We start from the raw sequence: 27,917 nt of genomic DNA, 5'->3' as shown, positions 1-27,917 counted from the left end.
TGTGGTTAAAATGTTAATATTTTTGATGTATTGGGTTAAATATGTGTCACTAAGGTTAAAAACCTTTTTAGTGTAGCAACCAGAAAACTTAAAACTTATGTATGTGGCTCACATTTTATTTCTATTGGACTGTGCTGATCTATACCGAGTTCAAGATGAGAACTGAGGGATGTGCTTATTCTCTCAAACTCCGAGGCTACATTGTTAAAGTAACATTTTATCAGTGTTACAATGCTGTGACATTAATGTCAACCCCTGATGTCTTTGAAAGCATAAAAGTAATACACACTTGTGAATGTATCTCGATTTATTAACTCAAACATTGTGCCAATTAGCAGGTGGTTGTTTGTCTTTATTGACATTTTAAACAAGCTTCTTAGCTATAAAGAAGTCTTTAAGGGACTTCATTTGGAAAATTCCAACTGAGATAAAGATTAATGTTTGTGCAAAAGCCCACCATAAAACATTGCTATTTGTATCTTCGCTGGTCATTCGAAAATTTTCTTCACGGTCCTGTGCAGGAAGAGAAGAGAAATAGGCGGAGTTAGTTTCTTAAAGTACTTAATGTGTGAATTTGAGGGGAAGGTGCTGTATGCATTCAATGTATTTAGTATTTCACAATTAATCTCTTATACCAAAGTGCAATATCTGGTTTTCTAAGCCAGGGTGCGTTGTTAGCCAAAGGCAAGGAGTAAGAATCAACCTCATGAAACACGTTTTTGTATATTTGTGTAAAATATCAGGTATTTGATCTATCACTTTACACATTTTGTTTGTCACCATCAAGCAAAGTGAGCATTAACCAATAGTGGTCAGTTCTCATCATTTGAGTCCTTACTTTAAGCTGGGCACTGTGCCAAGCACACTCGTCTTCATCCTAATTTCCAGATAAGGAGACTGAAACTTAGAGACGTCACAAGGTTATTGAGTGGTGGAGCAGCTTTGGGCCCACATCTGACCAGAGTCTGCTGAGCACAGTGATCCGGAAAGCACGAAATGTCACAAGAACAAAGTTGTGATTTCCCAAGTGGGAGTTCTGAGCCTCTTCAAATATGCGGGTGTGTTTGGAAGCCCTCATGTATTCATTCTGTAAGCTCGCACCCCAAGGCGAATGAGCCCCAGTCCCCCTTCCTGGAGCAGCTCCTGGTCCAGCAGACAGTGAGAGACCGCTCCCTCCCCACTCCCTGCGTGCCACACAGTCCAAGCTCGGAGAGAAAGACGGAGGAACAGGCAGCTTGTTCTTTCCTTGGTTTGGGGGCTTTGACTCGAGAATTGCTTTCCTGGCAGGAAGAGATAAAATAAGCTGAATAAGCAAACTGACCCTTTGATAGTTTTGTTCTTTGACTATTTGCTCAATTTGCTCAATTAGATGTTCAAGCTTGAAGCTAACTTCATTAACTTTGTCCTTTGCTTGAGCAATGGCTGCATCAAGGTCATGTTCTCCGACTCGAATATCTAAGTGGATCCGCTGTACAAATGGTAAAGAGGAAGACGCGTGTTCACAACAGCCCTGCTCTTGCCTCTCTCCTCCCGTCCCTCTCTGCTTTTTCTCTGTCCCCCTTTTCGAGAGCAGGCATTGCTTCATTCTCCTCTCCTGTTTGCCTCACTGCCACTGTCCCCATTACCCTCGCTAGTCTTTCTTTGTAATAAAAATGCATTAAATGGTGACCTCCTGACCTGAAGGAGTAGTTACTCCTTCCTGAACATCAGATTCACTATTAGGCAAAAATGCCTTTGGTGCTGAGAGAATTTGACTACTTGCAGGAAAATTTTCTTTATGTATAGCTAAATTTCTGCTGCTAAGTACCAATTCTCTTCGTCTGTTCTCAGCACATTTAGAAAATAGCTGATCACCATCTACCATGTAAGAGTTTTATTTATTGCAATTCCATTATTAATTCACCCTTCACTTGTTTTCAAGCCTGAATAATCACAGTTCTTTTCACCTTCCCTCACAGTTCTTATTTTTCAAGCCCTTTAATCAACTTCGTGGCTCTCCTTTGAACCCCTTCCAAGCTCTCCGTCTCCCTCTTTGGTTGTGCACTGAGATCGAGATGCAAGACTTTAATAAGCATCTGGCCAGGCTGGGTGTAATGGTTCTGCATACCAATGTCATGCCTGAATAGTGCTGACGTCGTGTTCATCAACAAGGACATGGCAGGCGTATACTCACCAGCTTACTCCCTCCAAAGGACACCAGCCTCGTAGAATTAGATTCTAAGCAAATGATGTGTTCACCAGGTGAATGTGAAGTAAAATAGAATGCTCCTTGTGGGCCATATAACTTTGACAATAATACCTAGGAGTGAGGATTTCCATAGTTTAAGTTTATTATTCTCTCTTTTCCATTCTTAAAAATAAATCTCCCCTATATAATCCAGTAAAAATTGTGCAGTTCCTAAGGAAGAAATCAAATGGCCAATAAACATGAAAAATATTCAGCCTTGCTAGAAATAAAATATATGTTAAATATATATATATATAAACCACCGTAGGATATTCCTCATTTGTTATCAGATTGGCAAAGATTTAAAAGTACCCAAGGATAGTGCTGAGAAATACTGTCTCCAGCACTGTTTTGGGAACATAAATTGAACAACCATTTTAGACTGCAGCTTGGCAATACGTATTGAAAATTAAAATGTACATAACCATTGACCCAGCAGTTCTCCCTGTAGAAATTTATTCTATGGAAATGCAGTAGTGGACAAAGTTATATGTAAAAGGACATTCAGTGTGATGTTATTTGTAATAGCAAAATTGCATTTTTGAAGTAACAATACCTTTCAGCAGGAGATTGATTAAATTTAGGTAAAGTCAAACAAAGGAGCGTTACATGGCAATAGTAAAAGAATATTATACCCATACCTGTACTAAAGGTGTCCATAATATCCCGTGGTAGAGCAGCCTCTATGGGATCCCATTTTTGTAAAAAGTATCATTTGTAAAAGTACACACACATATATATGTTTCTATATGCTTAGATTCTAAAGAGTATACACCAAGCTGTTAGGTGGTTATATTTGTTGGGGCACTTTGATTTTCTGTTTAGTTAATTTCTATATTGTTTGCTGTTTTAAAAACAGGTATAGGACTTACATCCTGGAATACAAGGAGCTTGAAAGTTTGTCACTCTGCCCTAACGAGTAAAAGCTGAACAAAAAGAAAATCAATTCTTCTTAGATCTCTCAGAGAATTGAGGTCACAGGGCAAACCACTGTCCCAAATTGGAGAGACAAACAAGCAAATACAAAGGATCACAACTTACCAGAGCAGAAAACTCTGTGGGAGCCAGTACTGGGTTCCTTTTACCCAGTACATTGGCAAATTTCAATTAGAAAAAGTTGCATGGCATACAAACAGGCAAAAAAACAAAAAACAAAAAAAACACAGTTTGAAGGAAACAGAGCAAGCATCAGAACCAGGTTCAGATATGGCAGGAATATTGGAATTATCCCATCAGGAACTTGGAAAAACTATGATTAATGTGCTAAGGGCTCCAGCAGAAAATGTAGACAACATGTGAGAACAAATGGGTAATGGGAGCAGAGAGATGGAAACTCTAAGAAGGAATCAAAGAGAGATGCTAGAAATCAAAAACACTTAGCAGAAATGAATGCCTTTGATGAGCTCATTCATAGACTGGACAGAGCCGAGGAAAGAATCTCTGAACCTAAGAATATATCAACAGAAACTTCCCAAACTGAAAAGCAAAGAGAGCAGACTTAAAAAAAATGAAAAAGGAGCAGAGTATTCAAGGACTGTGGGACAACTACCTAGGTGTAACATACACATAATGGAAATACCAGAGAAGAAGAAAAAGAGAAAGGAACAGAAAAAATAATTAAAGCAATAATGACTGAAAATTTCCCGAAATTAATGTCAGACGCCAAACCACAGACCTTGGAAGCTTAGAGAGGACCAAGCAGGATAAATACTCAAAACACTAGACCTGGCCATATCGTGTTAAAACTGCGGATACAAAAGATAGAGAAAAAAATCCTGAAAGAAGCCAGAGGAAAAAACACCTTAGACAATGAGGAGTAAAGCTAAGAATTAATCCGACTTCTCAGAAACCATGCAGGCAAGAAAGAGTGCAGTGAGATACGTAAAGTGTTGAGAGAAAGACCACCAGCCTGGAATTCTGTACCTTCTGAAATTCTCCTCCAAAAGAGAAGGAGAAATAAAGATTTTTCTCAGAGAAACAAAGATTATGGAAATTCGTCCGTGATTAACCTTCCTTGAAAGAAATGTTAAAAGTTGTTCAGAGAGAAGGAAAATGACACAGATGAGAAACTTGGATCTACATGAAGAATGGAAGGGCGTGGGAGAAGGAATAAGTGAAGGTAAAATTAAAACTTGCATTTTTCTTCTTAATTGATCTTACCGATAACAGTCTGTTCAAAATAATAGCAATAGTGTAATTGATGATTGTAGTTTATGTGTAAGTGAAATGAATGACAGCAATGATGCAAGGGGTGGAAGGGGAGAATTAGGGATACTTTGTTATCATAAGGCGCTTGCACTACCTGTGAAGTGGTATGGTGTTATTTGAAGGTAAACTTGGATTAATTGCAGATATAGATTGCAAACTCTAGGGCAACCACTAAAAAAAGTAAAAAAATAAGTATAATTGATATGCTAAGAAAGAAGATAAAATCATGTAAAATGATCAATTGAAGCACAAAAGAAAGAGTGGAAGACGAAAATGGGAACAAAGAACAAGGACAACGAATAGAAAACAGTATCAAATATGGTGGATATTAATCCAACTATATCAGCAATCATTTTGAACATCAAGTTCTAAATACACCAATTAAAAGACAGAGATTGTCAGAGTGGATCAAAAAACAAGACCCAACTATATATTGTCTACAAAAAATCCACTTTAAGTATAAAGACACATATAGATGGAAAGTTAAAAGATGGAGAAAGACGTGTATGCCAGCTTTAAGCGAATCTTAATCAGAGGAAAGCTGGAGTAGCTATATTAACTTCAGACACAGTAAAGGAAAATTAACAGGGATAATGACATAATAGAGCATTACAAAATGATAAAGAGGTTAATTCTCCAAGAAGACAAAACAATCCTTAATGTCTGTGCACCTGACAACAGAGTGTCAAGGTATGTGACGCAAAGCCTGATGGAACTTCAAGGAGAAATAGAAGAACTCACTGTTACAGTTGGAGACTTCAGCATCCCTCTATCAGAAGTGGGCTGACCCAGTAGCAGATCAGTAAGGACATAGTTGAACTCAACAGCACCATCAATCAACTGGATATAATTAGCACGTATACACTACATCCAACAATAGCAGGATACACATTCTTCTCGGGCTCACATGGATCATTCACCAAGATACACAATGTTCTGGGCCATGAAGCATGCCTTAACACACTTAAAATATGGAAACCACAATGTATGCTCTCAGAACACAGTGAAATTAAAGTAGAAATCAATAACAGAAAAATAGCTGGAAAATCCCAAAATATTTAAGAGATTAAACAGCACACTTCTAAATAATAAGTGGGTCAAGGAAGTAATCATAAGAGAAATGCAAAAATATTTTGACCTAGGAGAGGATTCCGGGAAGATGGTGGAGTAGAAAGCACCAGGAGTCTGTCTTTCCATCTAGACAGCAGTTAAACTGTTAGAATCTGTCCGATGGAACATTCTAGAACTCTGTTGAAGGCTTGCAACTTCCAGGGGAAGTCTTGGACAGTAAAATGGTTAATTTGAGTCAATTTCAGCTCTTAGCTCAGTAGCAGCTACCCATCCCCACCCCTAGCCATGCAGCAGGCATCTGTGCACGTGTTCCTGGAGCAGCTTGCATGCAGCTTGTGGAACCTGGGGTGAGCAGAAAAGACCCTGTCTTCCAGATATCAGGGATCTGTGATATCATCACATACAAGGGATCTTCAATAAGATCATCAGCAGATTTCTCACCAGAAACTTTGGAGACCAGAAGGCAGTGGGCTGATACCTTCAAAGTGCTAAAAGGAAAAAGGGCAATAAACACATGAAAAGATGCTCAACATCACTAATAATTAGAGAAGTACAAATGAAAACTACAATGAGATACCACCTCACAACTATTAGGATGGCTGCTATAAAATTAATATTAATTTTAAAAATGCAAGTGTTGGCAGAGATGTGGAGAAATTGCAGCCCTTGTGCACTGTTGGTGGGAATGTACAATGGTGAAGCCACTGTGAAAAACAATATGGTTGTTCCTCAGAAATATGAAAATAGAATTACCATATGATCCAGCAATTTTGTTTCTGGGTATAAACCCAAAGAATTCAAAGCAGGGTCTCCAAGAGATATTTGTACACCCATGTTCATCGCAGCACTATTCACAATAGCTAGAATGTGGGAGCAACCTGAGTGTTGATCAACAGATGAATGGATGAGTAAAATGTGGTATATACATACATTGGAATATTAGCCTTAAAAAGGAAGGAAGTTCTGCAATATGCTACAGTGTGGATGAATCTTGAGGACATTAACCTAAGTGAAATAAGCCAGTCACAAAAAGACAATCCCTGTATGAAGCAACTTACGTAAGGTACTTAGAGTCATCAAAATCGTGAGGGAGTTACTGTTTAATGTGTATAGAGTTTCAGTTTTACAAGATGAAGAGTTAGGGGGAATGGATGGTTGTGATGGTTGCATGACATGAAGGATATATTTAATACCCCTGAAATGCACACTTAGTAAAGGTTAAGACGGTAAGTTTCATGTGTATTTTACCACAATTAAAAAATCTCAGGGTCAGGGCCAGCCTGGTGGTGCAGTGGTTGAGTTTGCATGTTCCACTTTTCGGTGGCCCAGGGTTTGCCGGTTTGGATCCCGGGTGCAGACATGGCACCACTTGGCAAGCCATGCTGTGGCAGGCGTCCCATGTATAAAGTAGAGGAAGATGGACATGGATGTGAGCTCAGGGCCAGTCTTCCTCAGCAAAAAGAGAAGGATTGGCAGTAGTTAGCTCAGGGCTAATCTTCCTCAAAAAAAAAAAAAAAATTTCAGGGCCAGCCCAGAGGCACAGTGGTTAAGTGTGCATGTTCCACTTCGGTGGCCCAGGGTTCACCGGTTTGGATCCCGGGTGTGGACATGGCATTGCTTGGCAAGCCATGCTGTGGCAGGCATCCCACATATAAAGTAGAGGAAGATGGGCATGGATTTTAGCTCAGGGCCAGTCTTCCTCAGCAAAAAGAGGAGGATTGGCAGCAGTTAGCTTAGGTCTAATCTTCCCCAGAAAAAAAAATCTCAAAAAATATTTTGAACTGAATTAAAGTGAAAATAACTTATCAACATTTGAAGGATACAGCAAAAGAAGTACTTAGAGTGAAATTTATAGCATTGAATGCATATATTAGAAAAGGAGAAAGATCTAAAATCAATCCTCTAAGCTTCGACCTTAGGAAACCAGAAAAAAGAAGAACAAGTCAAGTCCACAGTAAGCAGAAGAAGAGAATAAGATCTGCTCTAATAAAGACTAGTGCAGGAATCAGTGAAATTGAAAACAGGAAATAGAGAGAAAATTAACGAAACCAAAAGCTGGTTGTTTGAAAAGATCAATAAAAATCAATAGTCCTCTAGCCAGGCTAACTAAGAAAGAGAGAAGACCTAAGTTAATATCAGAAGTGAAAGAGAGGCATTGCTGCAGATCCCGTTGACTTCCATAGTGTAATAGGGGAATACTGTGAACAACTCTATGCCCACAAGCTTGATAATCTAGATGAAACAGACCAATGCGTTGAAAGACACAATGTGTCAAAAGGCTCACAAGAAGAAATAAACAATCCAAATAGGCCTATATCTATTAAAGAAATGGAATAGATCATAATCTTCCAAAACAGCACCAGGCCTAGATGGGTTCACTGGTGAATTCTACCAAACATTTAAGTAAGAAGTTATACCAGTTATCTATAATCTTTTCCAGAAGATACAAGCAGAGAGACTACTTCCTAACTCATTCTATGAGTCCAGCATTACTCTAATAGCAAAACTAGAGAAAGACACAAGAAAACTATAAACCAGTATCTCTCATGGACATAGATGTCAATGTAGACATAGACCTTACACCTTTTACAAAAATTAACTCAAAATGGATCATAGATCTAAATATAAAATACAAAACTAAAACTCTAGAAGATGAATAGGGGAAAACCTAGGTGCCCTTGGGTTTGGTTATGCCTTTTTCGATATAACCAAAGGCACGATCCATGAAAGAAATAATTGAGGAGCTGGACTTCATTAAAATTACAAACTTCTGCTCTGCAAAAGACACTGTCAAGAGAATAAGGAGACAAACCACAGACTGGAGAAAATATTTATAACAGACATATCTGATAAAGGACTGCTACCCAAAATACAAAAAGAACCCTGAAAACGAGAAAATGAGGAAATCCATTAAAAAATTGGCAAAAGACCTGAAGAGACACCTCACCAAAGAAGACATACAAATGGCCATAAGCATATGAAAAGATGCTGCATGTCATATGTCATTAGGGAATTGCAAATTAAAAACAATGAGATACCACTTCACTCCTATGAGAATGGCAAAAATTGAAACTGACAACACTGAATGCTGGCTGGGAAGTGGACGACAAGAGCGCCCATTGCTCTCCTTGCTGGTGGGAATGCAAAATGGTACGGTGACTTTGGAAGTCATTTTGGCACTTTCTTACAAAACTGAATGTACTCTTATGATATAGTCCAGCAGTCATGCTATTTATTTACTCATATAAGATGGAAACATATCCACACGAAAAACTGCATGTGAATGTTTATAGCAGCTTTGTTTGTAATTGCCAAAATTTGCAATCAACAAAAATGTCCTTCTGCAGGTAAACAAATAAATCATGGTATAAATCCTGATGATAGAATATTATTCAGTGCTAAAAAAATGCTCTATCAATATACACCATGATCAAGTGGGATTTATACCAGGGACACAGGGATGGTTCAACATCCGCAAGTCAATCAACGTGATTCACTACATTAACAAAATGAGAAACAAAAACCACATGGTCATCTCAATAGATGCAGAGAAAGCATTTGACAAGATCCAACATCCATTTATGATAAAAACCCTCAATAAAATAGGTATAGAAGGAAAGTACCCCAACATAATAAAGGCCATATATGACAAACCCACAGCCAACATCATACTCAACGGACAAAAACTGAAACCCATCCCTCTCAGAACAGGAACAAGACAAGGGTGCCCACTTTCACCACTCTTATTCAACATAGTACTGGAGGTGTTGGCCAGAGCAATTCGGCAGGAAAAAGAAATAAAATGAATCCAAATAGGCAACGAAGAAGTAGAACTCTCGCAGTTTGCAGACGACATGATCTTATATATAGAAAACCCCAAAGAATCCATAGGAAAACTATTAGAAACAATCAACAACTACAGCAAAGTCGTAGGGTATAAAATCAACATACATGAATCAGTAGCATTTCTATATGCTAACAACGAACCAGCAGAAAAAGATCTCAAGAACTCAATCCCATTCACGATTGCAACAAAAAGAATAAAATACCTTGGGATAAATTTAACCAAGGAAGTGAAAGATCTATACAACGAAAACTACAAGACCTTCTTGAAAGAAGTCGATGATGACGTAGAAAGATGGAAGGACATTCCATGCACATGGATTGGAAGAATAAACATAGTTAAAATGTCCATATTACCTAAAGCAATCTACAGATTCAACGCTATCCCAATCAGAATTCCAATGTCATTCTTTACATAAATTGAACAAAGAATCCTAAAATCCATATGGGGCAACAAAAGACCCAGAATTGCTAAAGCAATTCTGAGAAAGAAGAACAAAGCTGGAGGCATCACAATCCCTGACTTCAAAACATGCTACAAAGCTACAGTAATCAAAACAGCATGGTACTGGTACAAAAACAAGTGTACAGATCAATGAAACAGAATTGAAAGCCCAGAAATAAAACCACACATCTATGGACAGCTAATCTTTGACAAAGGAGCTGAGGGCCTACAATGGAGGAAAGAAAGTCTCTTCAATAAATGGTGCTGGGAAAACTGGACAGCCACGTGTAAAAGAATGAAAATCAACCATTCTTTTTCACCATTTACTAAAATAAACTCAAAATGGATCAGAGACCTAAAGATTAGGCCTGAAACAATAAATCTTCTAGAAGAGAATATCGGCAGTACACTCTTTGACATCAGCTTCAAAAGAATCTTTTCAGATACAATAACCCCTCACATGAGGGAAACAATAGAAAGAATAAACAAATGGGACTTCATCAGACTAAAGAGCTTCTTCAAGGCAAGGGAAAACAGGATTAAAAAAAAAAACAGCCCACTAATTGGGAAAAAATATTTACAAGTTATTTATCTGACAAAGAGTTAATCTCCATAACATACAAAGAACTCACACAACTCAACAATAAAAAATCAAACAACCCAGTTACAAAATGGGCAGGGGACATAAACAGACATTTCTCCAAAGAAGATATACGGATGGCCAGTAGACACATGAAAAGATGCTTATCATCACTAATCATCAGGGAAATGCAAATCAAAAGTACACTAAGATATCACCTTTCACCTGTTAGAATGGCAAAAATATCCAAAACCAAGAGTGACAAATGTTGGAGAGGTTGTGGAGAAAAAGGAACCCTCAATCACTGTTGGTGGGAATGCACACTGGTGCAGCCACTATGGAAAACAGTATGGAGATTCCTCAAAAAGTTAAGAATAGAAATACCCTATGACCCAGCCATCCCACTACTGGGTATCTATCCTAAGAACCTGAAATCAGCAATTCCAAACGTCCCATGCACCCCTATGTTCATCGCAGCATTATTCACAATAGCCAAGACGTGGAACCAACCTAAGTGCCCAGAAACTGATGATTGGATAAAGAAGATATGGTATATATACACAATCGAATACTACTCAGCCATAAAAAGGACAAAGTCATCCCATTCACAACAACATAGATAGACCTTGAGGGTATTATGTTGAGTGAAATAAGCCAGACAGAGAAAGACGAACTCTGTATGACTCCACTCATAGGTGGTAGTTAACATATGGACAAAGAGAACTGATTGGTGGTTACCAGGGGAAAGGGGGGTGGGGGAGGGCACTAGGGGTGAAGTGGTGTACCCACAACATGACTAATAATGATGTACAACTGTAATAAAAAAATGCGCTATCAAGCCTTGAAAAGACACAGAAGAACCTTAAATGCATATTTCTAAGTGAAAGAAGCCAATCTGAAGAGGCTACATGTACTGTATGATTCCAACTCTATGACATTCTGGAAAAGGCAAAACTGCAGAGACAGTAAAAAGATCACTGGTTGCCAAAGGTGAGGGAGGAGAGAGGGAGGAATAGGTGGAGGACAGAGGATTTTTGGGGCAGTGAAACTACTGTACAGGATACTATAATGGTGGATACAAGTCATACATTTGTCAAACCCATAGAAAGTACATCATTAGTGAAGTTTAATGTAAACTGTGGACTTTGGGTGGTTATAATGTATCCACGGAGGTTCATGGATTGTAACACATACCACTCTGGTGCTGGTAGTGAGGGAGGCTGTTTGGGCAGGCAGAGGGCATGTGGGAACGCTCTGTACTTCCCAACGAATTTTGCTGTGAACCTAAAACTGCTCTCAAAAGTAACATCTATTAATTTTTTTTAATTAATGTTATGATAGATTACAACCTTGTGAGATTTCAGTTGTACATTTTTGTTAGTCATGTTGTGGGTACACCACTTCCCCCTTTGTGCCCTCCCCCCACCCCCCTTTTTCCCTGGTAACCACCGATCAGATCTCCCTGTCAATATATTAATTTCCACCTATGAGTGGAGTCATATAGAGTTCGTCTTTCTCTGACTGGCTTATTTCATTTACCATAATACCCTCGAGGTCCATCCACGTTGCTGCGAATGGGCCAATTTTGTCTTTTTTTATGGCTGAGTAGTATTCCATTGTGTATGTATACCATATCTTGTTTATCCAATCATCAGTTTCTGGGCATGTAGGTTGGTTCCACGTCTTGGCTATTGTAAATAATGCTGCGATGAACATAGGGGTGCAAGGGACTCTTGGGATTTCTGATTTCAGGTTCTTAGGATAGATACCCAGTAATGGGATGTCTGGGTCATAGGGTATTTCTATTTTTAACTTTTTGAGAAATCTCCATACTGTTTTCCATAGTGGCTGCACGGGTTTGCATTCCCACCAACAGTGTATGAGGGTTCCTTTTTCTCCACAACCTCTCCAACATTTGTTGCTCTTGGTTTTGGATGTTTTTGCCAATCTAACGGGTGTAAGGTGATATCTTAGTGTAGTTTTGATTTGCATTTCCCTGATGATTAATTTTTTTAAAAGGTATATATTACACATAGAAAAATGCAGTAAAGATTCTCTTTTTAAGTCTTTCAATTTTGGAGAAAATTAAAGGATCTTGCTGTATACTCCTTTTAATAGACTGTTGATAGGGAAATTTTGTTAAATAAAACTGCATTCCAGATTTCATAATTGATTTCTAATTTTGTATGAATAACAAAGAACTCTTGCTTGGGAAAATATTCAGTGGCTGCTCATTACCTATTTCTGAGCTTCGGTTTCATATTGAAATTCTGCATAGTCTACTTCCAATGAGTATTCAAGTCAGCAAACATGTTTTGAATGCCTATTAGTTTGGTGCATTGGAAAAGAATGTACTTGAGTTTAAATCTCAGTATTGCCACTTGCTGACAATGGGATCTTGTATAAGTCATTCGACCTCTTAGAACCACAGTTCCTCTTCTACAAAATGGAATAGGACTATTGGACATGGAATAATGGAAAATGGAATACAAGCTGCATATGTTTGTATGGTACATATATATTGTTTTTGTTGTTTTCCCTACCTACCCTACCAGCCATGTTATTCCTTTGGGCTGTCAATCACATGCCATAGGAATGGACACACTATGAGGTAGGCAACTTAGAGTGTCCTGTGTCCTCAGACCAATGACCCGAGAAGGGACAGTCTAAGTCCTGGTAGGGGTGCTGATGAGGATCTTAAAAAGTGATCTTAGCCTGAAGAAATGTTGAAACTGGAGCTATTTCCTGTCACCCCACTTCCAGATGGAGAGAGCCTGCCTGGAAATCAGGGCTATAGGGTGAGCATTTTGTCTCTCTCCTAGGCCAAGAATTGGGTTGGGCATATATTAGGCCCATGGTAAATATTTGTTGAATGTTTGCAGGATGAATGAACATATTTCTCCTCCCTTCTGGAAGGGGATATAGTTTCAGGCAATCCTGGTTTTTTTTTTTTTTCCCCAAGATTTTATTGTTTTCCTTTTTCTCCCCAAAGCCCCCAATACATAGTTGTATATTCTTCGTTGTGGGTCCTTCTAGTTGTGGCATGTGGGACGCTGCCTCAGCGTGGTTCGATGAGCAGTGACATGTCCGCGCCCAGGATTCGAACCGATGAAACACTGGGCCGCCTACAGCAGAGCACACAAACTTAACCACTCAGCCATGGAGCCAGCCCCAGGCAATTCTGTTTTTTGAAGAATGAAACTTCTCTGTCTTTTAGAAACAGTGAATAGGTTTTTCTGTGACAATTTTTAACCCAACTAAAATTTGGGTTCTGTGTTTAATAAGCTGTGGAGATAGCCCCAGACTGGTCCTGAAGGACTGCTGGGAAGGGACAGAGGAGAGGTGGTAAAGGAGAGGTGTAACCAGCCAAGAAGCATAGGAGGAGGGGTGGGCAAAGGACGAGGTGGCTGTACTGACAGGTGACTGGGGTTAGGAAAATGGGCCCCATGGAACTATCATCAGGGAGGTGCCAAGTGTGCCAAGAAAAGACTGCTACACAGGCAAGAATCAAGTGTCCAGCAGTCTGGCTGGAGTGGAGTCCCCAGTGACCTGGCTTCCAGCCTCCACCTGAGCGGGAGTGTCAACGTGTTCGCCCTGAGCTCAGACCCATCAGGTGTCCAGTTCATGAGAACAGGAACTTCGACCTGTCTACACCAAGTACCCGCTCCTCACCGCGGAGGATGCCTGTTCTGCTCTACAAGGCTTTGCTCCACCACCATCCTGCTACCCCATGAGTGCACCCCAGGGAAACTCCAAAGTCCAAAGGGAAGCAGTTCTCGCAACTGTGTTTGGATTGCTGGGCTGAGCAAGTCAGGTTCCACTGAGCCTGCACGTGGGGAATGCGCGTCTCTGTTACGTCCGTTGCACAGATGAGAAGACTGAGGGTTGAAGCAGTCAGATCCCTGGGTAACATTCAGCTTGAAGATGACGGTCTACACTTTGACTTGGCTCTGACTCCAAAATCCACGTTCTTTCCTCTTGACCATGAAGCCTTTTCTACTCCTTCGCTAACTCTCAGTGAGGAGGAGGGTCTCTCTGTGAGACCAGGGGCTGCCACACCGCCAGGACAAGAGGAGGGAGGAGGTGGCCTGTCTGACTCTCGTGCTTGGATGGGGCTGTGGCACCTGCAAAGCCACGGGGATGCATTGGTCCTGTGGATCCCCTCTGTCCAACAAGACCAGAAAACCTCAGGGGGGTGAATGTGAGGCCTGCCCTTTGCGTTTTTAAACTTTTTATGCTAAGGCATCTCTGCTCCTCAGCTAAGGCAGGCACTTTCTGCATCTCTGTGTGGTCCCTTATTCAGGGCTGGACACATTAGAAACTAAGTGCTGGTTAATGTGTGCTTATGCAGAGATTTAAAAAGTTTGTGAGGATGCATGACACATGAATTTTTAACAAATGAAAAATATTAGTGACAAAGCATAAAGGAACGTTTTACCTCATTATTGTAAGTTGTAACCGTCACAAACATTCCCAAACCAGGAGCAGATTCAAGGAAATCATATCTGTCTATGTCCCATTGCTGCATCTTGAAAGTCCCTGTTTCAAAAATATAAGATATTTATTATAAAAATAATAGTTATATATGATTACTGATAAATGAACTTATATTTTTCAATTTACCCAAATCACAAAATACTGTAGTTTGAGTAGCATGTATCTTGGTGAAGAGGTCATGCAGCAGAGGAGGCAGACCCTGGGATGCAGAGGGAGACGAGTTCTTGGTCCACTTCTGGCTCTTATTTACAAGTTACTTTAGTGCCTTACACCTTGGTTCCCTATTCAGAAGAGTAGGGTAATATATATCCCTCTCAGAGTTGTGAGGACTGTCAAAAAAATTAAAAGCCTATGGGGGCTGGCCCCATGGCCTAGTGGTTAAGTTCAGCAAGCTCCGCTTTGGCAGCCTGGGTTAGGTTCCCTGGCACGGACCTACACCACTGGTTGGTGGCCGTGCCGTGGTGGCAACCCACATACAAATCAGAGGAGGATTGTCACAGATGTTAGCTCAGGGCTAGAAAAAAAGCCTATGAAAGCTTTGCACCCAGAATGTAAACTTGTGGGTCAGGACTGAGAGGCCTTTTCCAACATCTCCTGCCTCCAGTTTCTTCCTCGCACAACTTCTCCTGTACCCTCCCTGCACAGTTCCTTCCTAAGCGTAGGTGTGCTCGTGTCGAATCCTTCCCTCCATTGTCCCGAGGCTCCTGCTAAAATTTGGATCCCTGGAAGAGACTCCCACTGTCTCCCTTCGGGATATGAGAGCATCTTGTGGCTTAACTCTCCACCCCGTGCCCTTGGAAGGGACAGTGGGAGTAAAAACTGGCTAATGTTTATTGAGAAATAGCTGGCAGTACCTTGGCTGTGCAGGTACCGTGCTAAGAACTTCACGTGCATCATCGCCTTCATTCTCAAAACGTGCTCTGAGGAGAGCATCTGCATTGATCTGTTCACCCATCATCTGACAAGTATTTAATGAGCCCGTCCATGGACAGCACTGTCCAGGGGGCTGAGGACAGACGTGAGCAAAACAGCCTCTTTGTTCTCATGGAGCTTCCATACAGACGGAAAGAGACAGTAGACGAATAGCCATGTGCTGTGGAAGGTGTTGGGAAGGCTTGGGAAAACGCGTGTGGAGAGCCTGGTGGTGCCAGGGGCTAAAGTGTTATAGGGGAAGTCAGGGAGGGCTTCTCTGACGTCACAGCAAAGGCCTGAAGGAGCAGGGAGTAAAATACACACATGTGTATAATATTGGCCCTTACATGGTATAAATATGATATGTGTAAATTATATCTATATCTCTATACATCACATTCAGTGCTGATTCTGTGCCAAGCACCATTCTAAGGAACTTACACATAGAATCTGAATTTTCATGACAACAGTACGTAGGCAGATACTATTTTTATGACGATTTTACATGTGACGAAACCAAAGCTTAGAAAAAGTGATTTGCCTGAAGTCGCATACCTAGCAAATGGCAGAGTCAAGATTCAAACCCAGGGAGTATATGCCGTTTCCCTTCCCTCAACATGATGCTGTCTCTGTCTAGGGGAATATCATTCCCTGCAGGAGGACATGCAAAGGTCCTGGGGCAGGAGCACTCTTGGGGTGTTCAAGGAAGAGCAGAGTGGCTAGAGTGAGGTTAGCAAGGAGAGAATGGTAGGAGATGAAGTTGAAGGCATAGTAGGGGCTGGGTCATGGAGGGTCTACAAGTCCATTGTGAGGATGTGGAGCAGCAATTGAGTGGAGAGTGAAATGATGTGGCTTTCACTTTAAATTTTTCACTGTGTGGAGCAAAGAGTGAAGAAGGATCAGGAGTGGAAGTGGGGAGGCTGTGGTCATCATCTGGGTGTCTTGGACCAGGTGCTAGTGGTGGGGGTTGTAAAACGTGTTGGATTCTGTATTACTGTCCCTATTTTACAATTTGGAAACTGAGTCTCAGAGAGATAAAGCCACAGCCCCAAGTCACATAGATAGTAAGTTGTAGAGGCAGAATTAGAACCGAGGGAGACAGATCCCAAGCCCAGACCACAGCTCCAGTGCTACCCTGCCTGCCCGAAGGCGCCAGGGGCCAAGTCCCCGACAGGGCCTGCATGGGAGCCTCACCCTGGAGGCTGGCCCCGAGGCAGCCCCTAGACAGGCAGGTGCTCTCAGGGGGACACTGGAGAGAGCAGCTCTGGGATGGGAGCCAAGACAAACCCTTGAGCCAGCCTGTGCGTTGGAGTGACTTTGGCTCAGGCATCCTTTGAGTAGAACTGGCCCTTTGCCCTGTAGAAGCTTGTGAACAATCCATAATGCATATGTAATGCATAGCCTATAGAACGGTCCATCTCAAGAAGTTCTTTAAAAACGTATAATTGATGATTCTGGAAAAGGTGGAGTAAGTCCAATCCACCCTATTTCTCCTGCTAATTACAGCTAAAAACCCTGGGCAAAATGTCTAAAGCAACTATCGGAAGACTGAAAGGTGGAGAAAAAAAGGTGACTGGCTAAGGACTCAGGACCCAAAGCACCACTCAGTCCCCTGTTTGTTTCTGCCATCCCTGTATATCCTGACCTGGTGCCAGAGCAATCTGCAACCACAAATTAGAGAGAGAAGGAGAAAAAAGAAAGAGAAAATCTGCTCAGGAAAGTCTGCTCTCTCTAGCCAGAGGCTCTGGGAAAGGGTGGCCCTGCAGGTCAGAGCCCCTTTGAATGGGTCTGCCCTACTCCAGATGAACGCCATGAAAGAACCTGAACGTTCCCCACTGGATGCTTCAGATGTGGAGACAGAGGGAGCCTGGAGATACCCGCCCACACAAAGTGGAGGACGACAAAGAGGCAGCACCCCTCCTCCAGGTTGGAGAGCTGAGGGAGGATGACAGAGAGGAGGGAGCTGGAGAAGGGGCTCTTCATGTCTGTTTATGAAGTCCTGGGCACACCTCTGAGCAGTCTGCATGGAACCAACCAGCATCAATGCGGCAAAGGCTTTGAGACTCCAACTGTGGCGTGGAATACCACCCAGGTTTCAGACTGGCCTCTGGGTAGCACACAGCAGGCAGAGCAGAGTAGTAATGCAAAGTCTCAGAACACTAAGTTGGCGTGAGGGTGTGTGCTCTGATCTAAATGGGTTAACTGCCTGCTAAAATAGAGTCTTTAAACAGGAACCAGAGTCATAACATAATACTCAAAATGTCCAGGATACAAACTTACCACACCAACAACCAGGAAAGTCTCACCTTGACTGAGAAAAGACAGTTATAGACACCAACACCTAAATGACATGGAAGTTGGAACTGCATGTCATTTGGACATGAATTTCAAAGTGGCCATTGTAAAAATGCATCAACAAGAAGTTTGAGCACCCTTAAAATAAAGGGCAAAATAGGAAGTCTCATGAAAAGAGCAGAAGATATAAAAAGAAAAAGGTGGACACATTAGAACAGGAAAAATACAATATTTGAAATTTAAAACTCAGTGAGTAGACCCAATAAAAGAAAGGAGATGACAGAAAAGAGTCAGTGAACTTGAAACGAGATCAATATAAATAATCCAATCAGTTCAATGGAGAGAAAGTAGATTGAAGAAAAAGAGCATGATGCGGAGCTCCACGAACCCGTGGGACAAGAGTCACAGCTGCACTCTGCGGGGCCCAGAGGAGATGAGAAGAAAGGGTGTGGACTGAATGAACATTGGAGAAATGGTGGCTGAAGACTCCCCAAGTTTGGTGAAAAAGATAAACCTACAGATTCAAGAAGCTGAATGAACCCCAAACAGGATAAACTCCCTCAAATCCATCACCAGATACATGATGATCAAATTTCTCAAAACTAAAGACAAAAAAAAGAAAAAGGAAAATAGAGAGAAATGACGCATTACTGATGGGGAAACAACCACTTGAATGACAACAGATTCCTCCGCAGAAACACGGAGGGCAGAAGGAAGTCGCACGTTTTTCAAATGTTGAAAGAAAAGAACTGTCAAACAGAATTCTGTATCTACTCAACATATCCTTCAGAATGAAGGCAGAATATTCTCAGATGAAGGAAAACTAAGATAAGTTTTCACCAGAACACCTGCTTTAAAATAATTGCTGGAGGAAGTTCTTCAAACAGAAAGACAATGTGAACAGAAAACTTGGAAGATCAGGAATGAAGAGGGAAAGATGGAAACAGTACATATCTGGGGAAAGGACAATAGAGTATTTTTACTGAACAACAGCAATCAAACAGCAGAGTTACAATGCACAGAAGTAAAACGACTGAGAGGAGAAGTAGACGACCCACAGTTATAGTTGGGACTCAAGACTCCTCGATCATTGACAGACAACTAGACAGAAAACCAGCAAGAAGAGAGAAACACGAACAGCGTCAACCCACGGACCGCCTGTTGTCTGCAGAACGTCCCTCCACAACAGCAGAACGCACACTTCTGTTCAAGTGCACGCGGAACGTTCACCAGCGTAGGTGACAGCCCTAACCCGATCGGGCACCTGCTGAAGCAGCTAAATGTTCTGGAGAAAAGCAGACCGATTGCTTTCCAGATATATGACGGCCTGAGAATCTCTGCTATGTGTGTTTCCCGCTCTCCAGAACACCTGGGTCATGCTGTGTCCTTCCTCCTGAGCCTCTCCCGGCAACCCCACGCCACCTGTCAGACGCTTACCTTGCCTCCCATGGCAACAACCAGTCTCTTAGTCTTCCTACTGCCACACATCCTGACCCCCCTGCAGCTCACGCACCCTTTCTACCTGCCTCTTTTTGGGGTGGTTGGGTCTCCCTGTTTGATCAAGGCCACCTCTCCCGTTCCTCCAGACCTTGCTCTTGTAACCCACACGCTTGCCCCCACCGGGTTGCCCTTGTCAGCACGCCAGCTGTTCGGTCGTCAGTCCCCTCGTCTGCACTCTGTGAGGTGCTGGAGGACCCAGGATGGGCTGCAGTCCTCTTCTGCGGGCCTCTGGGGCCTGGCACACACTAGGGCGTGTCTGGCCCCGAGGGAGAGGCTCAGGAAGGGCTGGTGGGGTGAGTGCATATCACCGTGCGTGTTCAGTATGGGACTTTGAGTGAGTGAGTGCTGGGGCCACTCTTACAGCGCCAGTGTTCCTGGCAGACTGCCTTGAGTTACCAGACCGAGTGAGTGTATGTCTGTCTGCTTTCATCATGATCCGTTAGCCCTGGGCATGCCCTCCTCGGCCTGCTGTGGGAGGGGAGTGGTGGAGGGAGGTGTCATGCCTCCAGCTACCACCAGATGGCAGGGGAGAGGCACTGCTCATGGCAGTCAGCTTGGGAGAGAGGGCCTCACCGAGGGATGGAGCGGCCGTGGGACAAAGGCACACAGACAAGACAGGACCGGCTGTCTTGTCATGCTTCTCACTGCATGGCTAGGAGCAGGGGCACTTGAGCAAGGCACTGAACTGGTCGGTGCCTCAGTTTCCCCATCAGGATAATGGTGGTATATCTCCTAGGGTATGAAGAATGAGTTAACGTTTGCAAACTGCTTGACGCAGAACTTAGCACATCATAAGTGCTTTGTAAGCACCTGAGAAATTATTCTTGATGTTATTATTGGGCTTTCAATGTGCAGTGTTTTCTGTCAGCTCCCATTTAACCCTACAACCCTGTGAAGTCGGTGTAAGAATACCCACTTTTACAGACGAGGAAGCTGAGGCTAAAAATACTCAGCAAGTGGTCTAAACGCATCCAGACAGCAAAAGGCAGAGCCAGGATAAAGCAGCCTGATCCCCAAATCAAGGGCCTTGGCCCCTCACCACAAACTGCACTGCTCACTTCGCAGCCCTGGACACTGTGTATGTGTGATTTGAACCCCAGATAGAGTTCTGGCAGAGCTTGTGGGCAACCTTGCTTCCCAGGGCCCTTCCTCTGGGCATTCCATTCAGTGGACACTGGCTGAGAGCTGCTGGGGGCTAGGCGCGAGCCGACTGTCGTGGGGGCCAGAGGCCCCGAGCCTGTGCACACCCTCTCCCTGCTGCTCGGGTCGAGTCTCCTGGTCCCCCGAGTGCCTGTGCACCCCTCGTCCAGGCGCTCAGCCCTGCTCTGTGACCCGTGATGTAATCGTCCCTTTGGCTCCAGACTGTGAGTCCTTGCAGCTGGAACTGAAGGCCATTTGAGTTGGTATTAGAAAAATAAAATGCATTCACTGTAAGAATTTTAGAAAGTAAAAATCCCCTCTAGAAGTTTTTGGTTTTCAGTATTATCTTTCTAGCCTTTTTCCTGTAAGTACATATTATATATTTCATAAAAAATGAGATCATAATGTATGTCCTTTCTGTAACTTGATTTTTCGATCCATTTTTTTGGTGACCATCTTTGTATGTCCTTAAATTCTTCTACTAACAAAGCTGAGGTCTGTTCAGTGAGCGGAAGAAAGATCCAGTGTTGTTGGTCCAGTGCTGAGCCCAAAGCTCTGCAGACAAGAGTTGGTCATCTGCTGTTTGATGAATGAGTGAAAGAAGAAGGGATGGGAGGCCCCACAGTGTGGTGGTTAAAAGCTGAGTCATCTGGTTGACCCCTGGTGCAACCTGGGCCTAGAAGGCAACTGCTTTCAAGAGTAGCTGTGAATACAGGGTGATCTCTTCTAGAACGCCCCAGGCTCCCTGAGGACCCTTTGTTCCCTAGAACCTGGAAACTTTTTGAGATTCCATGTAGAGGGACTGCAGTGAGGTGACATGGTGCTGACAGGAGGAGCATATGTACACCTTACATCATACAGACATCATCAGTGTATAGCTCAACGAGTTCTCAGAACCAAACTACACTGGTCAGAACATCATCATCTCAAATAACCCTGTGCCATTTACTATCCCCTAAAAAGGTAACCACCACTCTGACTTCTAAGACAGGTTATTTTTAGCTGTCTTTGTACTTTATATGGTATATGTTCTCTTGTGTTGACTTCTTCTAATCAATAGGTGTTTATGAAGTTCATCTGTGTTGTCATGTGAAGGTGTAGAGCATGGGGTTCATTCCTGTTGTCAGGTGAAGATGGAGAGCACAAGGTTCGCCTGTGTTGTCATGTGCAGATTTAGAGAGTGAAGTTTGTCCGCGTTGTCGTGTGTAGGTGTAGAGCGTGAGGTTCGTCCTGTTGTCGTGTGTAGGTGTAGAGGATGACGTTCACCTGTGTTGTCATGTGTAGGGGTAGAGCATGAGTTCGTTGTGTTGTCATGCGTGTAGGTGTAAAATGTAGTGTGTTATGGCGTCTCATTGGGCTTTGCTTTGTGTTTTCCTGATGATTAATGAGTTCAGTGCCTTTCCATCTACTTCCTGGCTATTTGTGTCTCCTCTCTTGTGAGGCATCTGTTAATCTTCTGCCCATTTTTCTATCCCCTGAACTCAGGATGGTCCTCCACACTAGTTTGTTATTTTCAGTGCAGAGGTTGTGCACATCTTTACCTTCATTTATATTCTTAGGTATTTGTCATATTTTCGCTGAGGAGATTTGATTGGAAGTGCCAACACTTCTGCCAAACCAGCGTCCTTAGAAACTGTGGGTGTTTGCTGGGGGCCAGTGGCAAGGCAAGGTGCCAAGAGAGGTCAGTGACCCTCTGGAGGAGAAGCACTTTCTGCAGCCAGGGAGAAACAGCTGCCACGATGCGTGATGGACACTGTCGATGTCCCACATCCCCATGCTCTGCTGTGACCTGTGACCTCATAGGAGTGTCTGGGCACTGGAGCCGTGTTCCCTCGTGAGAATGGGAGGAGTCCATGAGTTTTAGAGCTCCTCGCCCTGAGCCCACAGCCAGTGAATGGTGTGAGAGGACAAGCACCTAGCTCCTTCGCCTGGCGGTGGGACAAACTCTGTGGGATATCTTATCTGACTATTGTTTTATGTTTTTAAAAATCTCGGTAAAATATGTATAACAAAACCTAACATTTTAACCGTTTATAAGTGTACAATTTAGTGGCATTAAGTACATTCACATTGTTGTGCAATCACCGCCACTATCCATTTCCAGAACTTTTTCATCACTCCAAACAAACTGTACCCGTTTAAGTGATAACTCCTGTTCCCATCTCCCCCCAGCCCCTGGTAACCTTGGTGCTAATTTTGCTTTTTGAATTTGACTACTCGGGGTATCTCAATAAGTGGCCCCAGGCAATAGTTGTCCTTTGGTTTCTGACTTCTTTCACTGAGCATACTGTCCTCAAGGTTCATGCGTGTTGGAGCAGGTGTCAGAATTTCCTTCCTTTTTAAGGCTGACTAGTACTCCACTGTATGTGTAGACCACATTTTGCTCGTCCATTCCTCTGTGGGTGAACACTGGGCTGCTTCCCCCTCTTGGCTGTTGTGAGTGATGCTGTGTGAACAGGTAAACAGGTGTCTGAGTCCTTGTTTTCACTTCTTTGGGCATCTGCTCAGAAGTGGAAGTTCAGGATCATATGTCTGCAGTATTACCTTATATTCTGGAGCCCACCAGGCTCTGTCTGAGTCTGAGCTTCACCTGCAATCTCACCTCGCCTGGCTTCTTTCCCTCCCTACCTGGGAGCATCTTCTTAATGAACCACTCGCGCTTGAATCCTCGGCTCAGGTTCGATTTCAGAGAGCACCTGACCTCGGACACCCTGGGGTGTGGTGGGATCTTCCATGAAGACAGGAACGGGAGCTGCTCCCCGTGGAATGATGAGTGATGGCACTCATTTAACGGGGTGCCCTCCTCTTCTCCTATCTCCTGGTCTCCTATAGGTTTTGTACTCAGAGGAAAAAACAACAAGACCCCAGGTAGTCTGGCATAGTGCAAGAGTCATATCTGGGGACCCTTAGGAAGGGAGCAACCAGGAGCAAAATTTTTCATTAACTGGTCCCAAATTCTGAATGTTTTCCTTTTAATGAACAGCCTCACACATTATGGCCACTGTGCTCCATGGCACTTCTCCCTTTCTCTCCGTGCCTGCCTTGTACGAGGACTAACAGCCTTGTTTAAAAAAAGGTCTCCAAGGTCCAGTGAGTAAGTGGCTTTACAGCTCATCAGGCCAGCAGCGGTGACTCACAGCTGCCTGCCACATCCCCGCCTACTCCTCTCCTCTCTCCCCAGAGAGCCCTCTCCCCCTTCTTTCATTCAAGACAACCTGGAACTTATTTTTAGAGAATGTTACTGAGAAGACCTAAGATAAACAATATGAAGACACAGAATATCTTAGACCTTGACATTTCTAAGAGAGCATACGTAGCAAGGGTTTCTTATCCTGCATGTGGCTGCATGTGGACCGGCATGGGGCACAGGGGCACAGGCCCTGCTCTGTCTCCCCTCAGCCTCCAGTAGGGGATGCAGGCCTCTTCTCTGCTCCTCAGGCAACATCCTCCCCTTCAGGGAGGGTTTGAGCCAGAGCTGCAGCCAACCTGCTTGTCTGGTAGCTTAGGACAGACCCTGGGAGGCCGAATTGACAAGGTTGGAGACAGCTCCAGAGGGTGGGAACTAACATTGATGAACACCTGTGGCTGGTCCCAGGCCATGCCAGGTGCTTTGCTGCTCCAGAGCAGGTGTGAGCTCCAGTTCACAGATAAGGAAACAGAGCTCAAGTCACCAAGCCGCTGGGCAATGACCGCAATTGTAAGCACGCCTCTCTGACTCCAAATTCTAGTCGCTGTTCCGTGGCGCCCAGAGCTACCTCCACCTGGGGAATGCGGAAGGCCGATTCCTGGAATTCCCTGCAGCCTATTTTTAGTCCTAATGACCAAACGCACACTTCTAGGTAGATTTTGATGACCAGCTCTGAGGTCATCTCTCTTGAACTTTCTGGATGGGCTTATTTTGTTGGACTCCTTTGGACCCCAGAGTCGTGAAGAGAAAAGTGAGACGTAGCTGGTGTGTGCTCTTCCCGGACTAGGGATGTCAGGTGTCCACAGATCTCCAGCAAAGCTTTAAAATTTGTGTTTTTGTTTTAATGGTGATCTAAGAATTAAATATAGGCATATTCTGGGTGAGCATTTCTTAACCAAGTAGTGTTTGACACATGCATTATGATCATGTGTGCACTAAGTGAAAGGCAGGGGTCTCACGGACAGCGAAGCTTTTGAGATGGTTCGGTGAGACAGGGAGTGGAGACACGGAGTCATTTCCTGGCATAGGCAGCATGGGCATGCAGAAGTCCGAGGATCCTGGCCCACAGCCCCCAGGAACGTACTCATGCTGCAAGCAGACGAACAGAGCCAAGGTCCTGGCTTTAGATATAGGGGCTTTTAATATATGATGAACAAAAAAGCATAGAGGAAATATGCAATGAAAGTTTTTCATCAAGGGGAGTTTTAAAAGAAATGTTTAAGAATTGTATTTTTGGGTATGCTATTACATTATTTGGCACATCAAAGTAAGGGACTGATGATTAAAGATACAATCACAGTTTAAGAAAAAATGACAAGAATAGAGACTTAAGTGATATTCTATCGTGCTCAAAATCGTTTTAAAATAAATTCCTAACAGTCAAGTAGGAAGCACCTCCAAGAACATCTTTCTGTTACTAAACCCAACATCAGTGAGTTGCGTGTCTCTTTAAACTCCGGTAATGTTTGTTTTGGTTCATATTTACATGGTATATCTTTTCTATTCTTTTACTTTCAATTTTTCCTTATTTTTAAAGTGTTTCTTTTGGAAACAGCATATCGTTGTTTTGTTTTTAAATCCAGTCTGACAACCTTCATCTTTTCATTGGAGAGTTTTTTTTTTTTTTAAAGATTTTATTTTTTTCTTTCCTCTCCCCAAAGGCCCCCGGTACATAGTTGTATATTCTTTGTTGCGGGTCCTTCTAGTTGTGGCATGTGGGACGCTGCCTCAGCGTGGTTTGATGAGCAGTGCCATGTCCGCGCCCAGGATTCGAACCAATGAAACACTGGGCCACCTGCAGCTGAGCGCGCGAACTTAACCATTCGGCCGCGGGGCCAGCCCCAAATCATTGGAGAGTTTTTATCCTTTTATGTTTAATGTAGTGTAAAATGTTGGGTTTATGCCTACCATATTGCTATTTGTTTTCCATTTGTCCTTTTAATTGCTTGTTCCTTTATCCCTTCTTTCTTGCCTTTTTCTTTTTGATTAATCAAGTATTTTTCCCCATTTTTTTCTCTATTAGCATATTCTACATTTTGGGACTTTAGGACCATATTCTTTTTTAAAGAAACATTGAAACACGTGACCTGGTGTGTTTCCAGTTTTCCCTGTGGTTATAGTAGACTTTGAGCAGCTGAGCTCTAACCCTAAATAATTGCATGGGGGTGATGGCTGAGGAGGTGACAGAGCAGGGAGAACAGAGACAGAGGCTTGAAAAGGGAGCGGGGTGCAGTTGGAGTTAGGGAAGAATGAACCAGGGAAGGACAAGGAAGGAGGTGGACTGCAGTGTCCACAAGGACTTAAAGAGGCTCCTGACTTGGGCTGAGGGACTGGCCAGGTTGGGCCCTGTCATCCACGCAGCTGCAGAGCACTGTCTGGCTACATTTGCCTTCCTGCCTCAGACCCCTCTGGCAGGTCAGGTGGTTCTTGCTGCCACAAGTGTGCCCCAGGCCCAGTCCATCGAGCTGGTGGGCCATGAAGCAGCAGGCGGGGTGGCAAGCCTACTCCTGTCCCTCTCACTCCTCCTCTGTCCTTCAGATGCAGGTTGAAAAATTCACAGGTTGCTAGGAAAATGGCCAGCTGCCCAGAGCTATTCACCCAGGAGTCAGAGCATCCCCCAGGATGAGAAAGTTGGAATCAGACACACACAGCCAGTGTGTCTGACTGTTTCTAAGAGCCTTGTAACTATTAATTCAATCATCATCACAACCAAAAGAAACAGGTATCACCATTATTTTTATCCCATTTTACAAATGAAGCAGAGAGGTTAAGTAGCTTGCCCGAGGGCGCACAGTTATTAAGTGGCAGAGCTGGGTTTGGATCCGGCTGGTCTTGTTCACACTCCACAGTCTCAAACACAGCTTCTTCCCACAATGGCCACAGCAGTGAGGGTTCCAATGCCACCCAGCTGTCCTCCGTATGACTTCTTTCCAGTCTACTCACCCCAAAACTCTGTCTCACATTGCAGTCTCTTCCTTTGCCTCCATGCGTGTTGCATCTATTTGAGTTTTTGTGGGATGGGTTATTTTTTGCATAGAGCACCCGAATGTGATAGCCAAGAGAAATTGAGAGGAATTCGACTCCTTAGGGTAGGATTGAACTGGACGTAAAAACACGTGACCAGTACTTATGAAGAATACTGCTAGAGTTAGATCCTGCTGCTTTTTTTTTCTTTTTTGCATTAAAATCAAGGAATTTGATGTTGATTCTGACTTGAATGTTAAATATCATACTGGGTTTTCTATAGAATTCTGAAACCATGGGCATTTTTCTTTCTCAGAAGGCCAGTTAAGCTCAGCCGTACGGGGATGTACTTGGTGGCAGAGACACCACGAGGACAGCAGGTTTTACGGGCAGTGTGCTTGGAAAGAAGTCTTGGAGCTGCACACACGTGCCCCCCTACAGCACGCCCTCCCTGCGGGACGTGTGGGGCTCCAGGAGGCTGGTGGTCGGGAGACGTTAACTTCTGCTGTTCTGTCCCGTTTTACTGGACCAGTCTAGAGAACTCATGTGTCTTTTGAGAACTGAACCACAATTAGCGTGATTAATGGCATCAGAAGCTCTTTTACTTAAGAGAAACAACCAGAAAAACAAATCAAGCTTAGATTCTGTGATATTCTACCTGGGTTTCCTGTTTTATGAATTATGCAATTCATCCTAAAGGCTATTTTCGTGTTAGGTTTGCATAACTTGATAAACTGTCTCAAGAGAAAACCACACAGCGTGACCCTCATTGCCAAACAATGCTGCATCAGGAGAGAGCACAGTACCCTGTGGTCTCGGCTGAGTTCAACATTCGACAGAGCGCGTCTTACCTACCTGTTATCAAGGTGTCGCTTGGAATGTCTTCTATTATGCATTTCTCCTCTCGTTCCCCCACGTGGAAATAAAAAGCAGTTGAAAGCGAAAAACAAAAACTTAAAAGCAGTGTTAACATTTGCATTTCTGTTGCTTTAGCCACTCCTGGTAGTACTTTCTTTGAAATGGATCAATTGCAAGTGATACTGCTTAT

General features: G+C 43.2%; 1 non-coding gene across 1 annotated transcript; it reads right to left on the bottom strand.

Annotated features, from left to right (window-relative positions):
- Nucleotides 1-289: 289 nt before the first annotated feature.
- LOC106782987 (uncharacterized) lies at nucleotides 290-27,917 on the bottom strand. Its single transcript, XR_002807206.2, has 5 exons — nucleotides 27,725-27,917; nucleotides 14,813-14,913; nucleotides 2,174-2,299; nucleotides 1,322-1,468; nucleotides 290-513 (listed from the first exon to the last, which is right to left on the bottom strand). It is a non-coding gene; the product is annotated as an uncharacterized protein (transcript).

The sequence above is a fragment of the Equus caballus genome, chromosome 3 (genome assembly GCF_041296265.1).
Source record: "Equus caballus isolate H_3958 breed thoroughbred chromosome 3, TB-T2T, whole genome shotgun sequence".
Taxonomy (NCBI): Eukaryota; Metazoa; Chordata; class Mammalia; order Perissodactyla; family Equidae; genus Equus; species Equus caballus.
The sequence above is the reverse complement of the archived record's forward strand: the minus strand, read 5'-3'. Positions and strand labels throughout refer to the sequence as shown.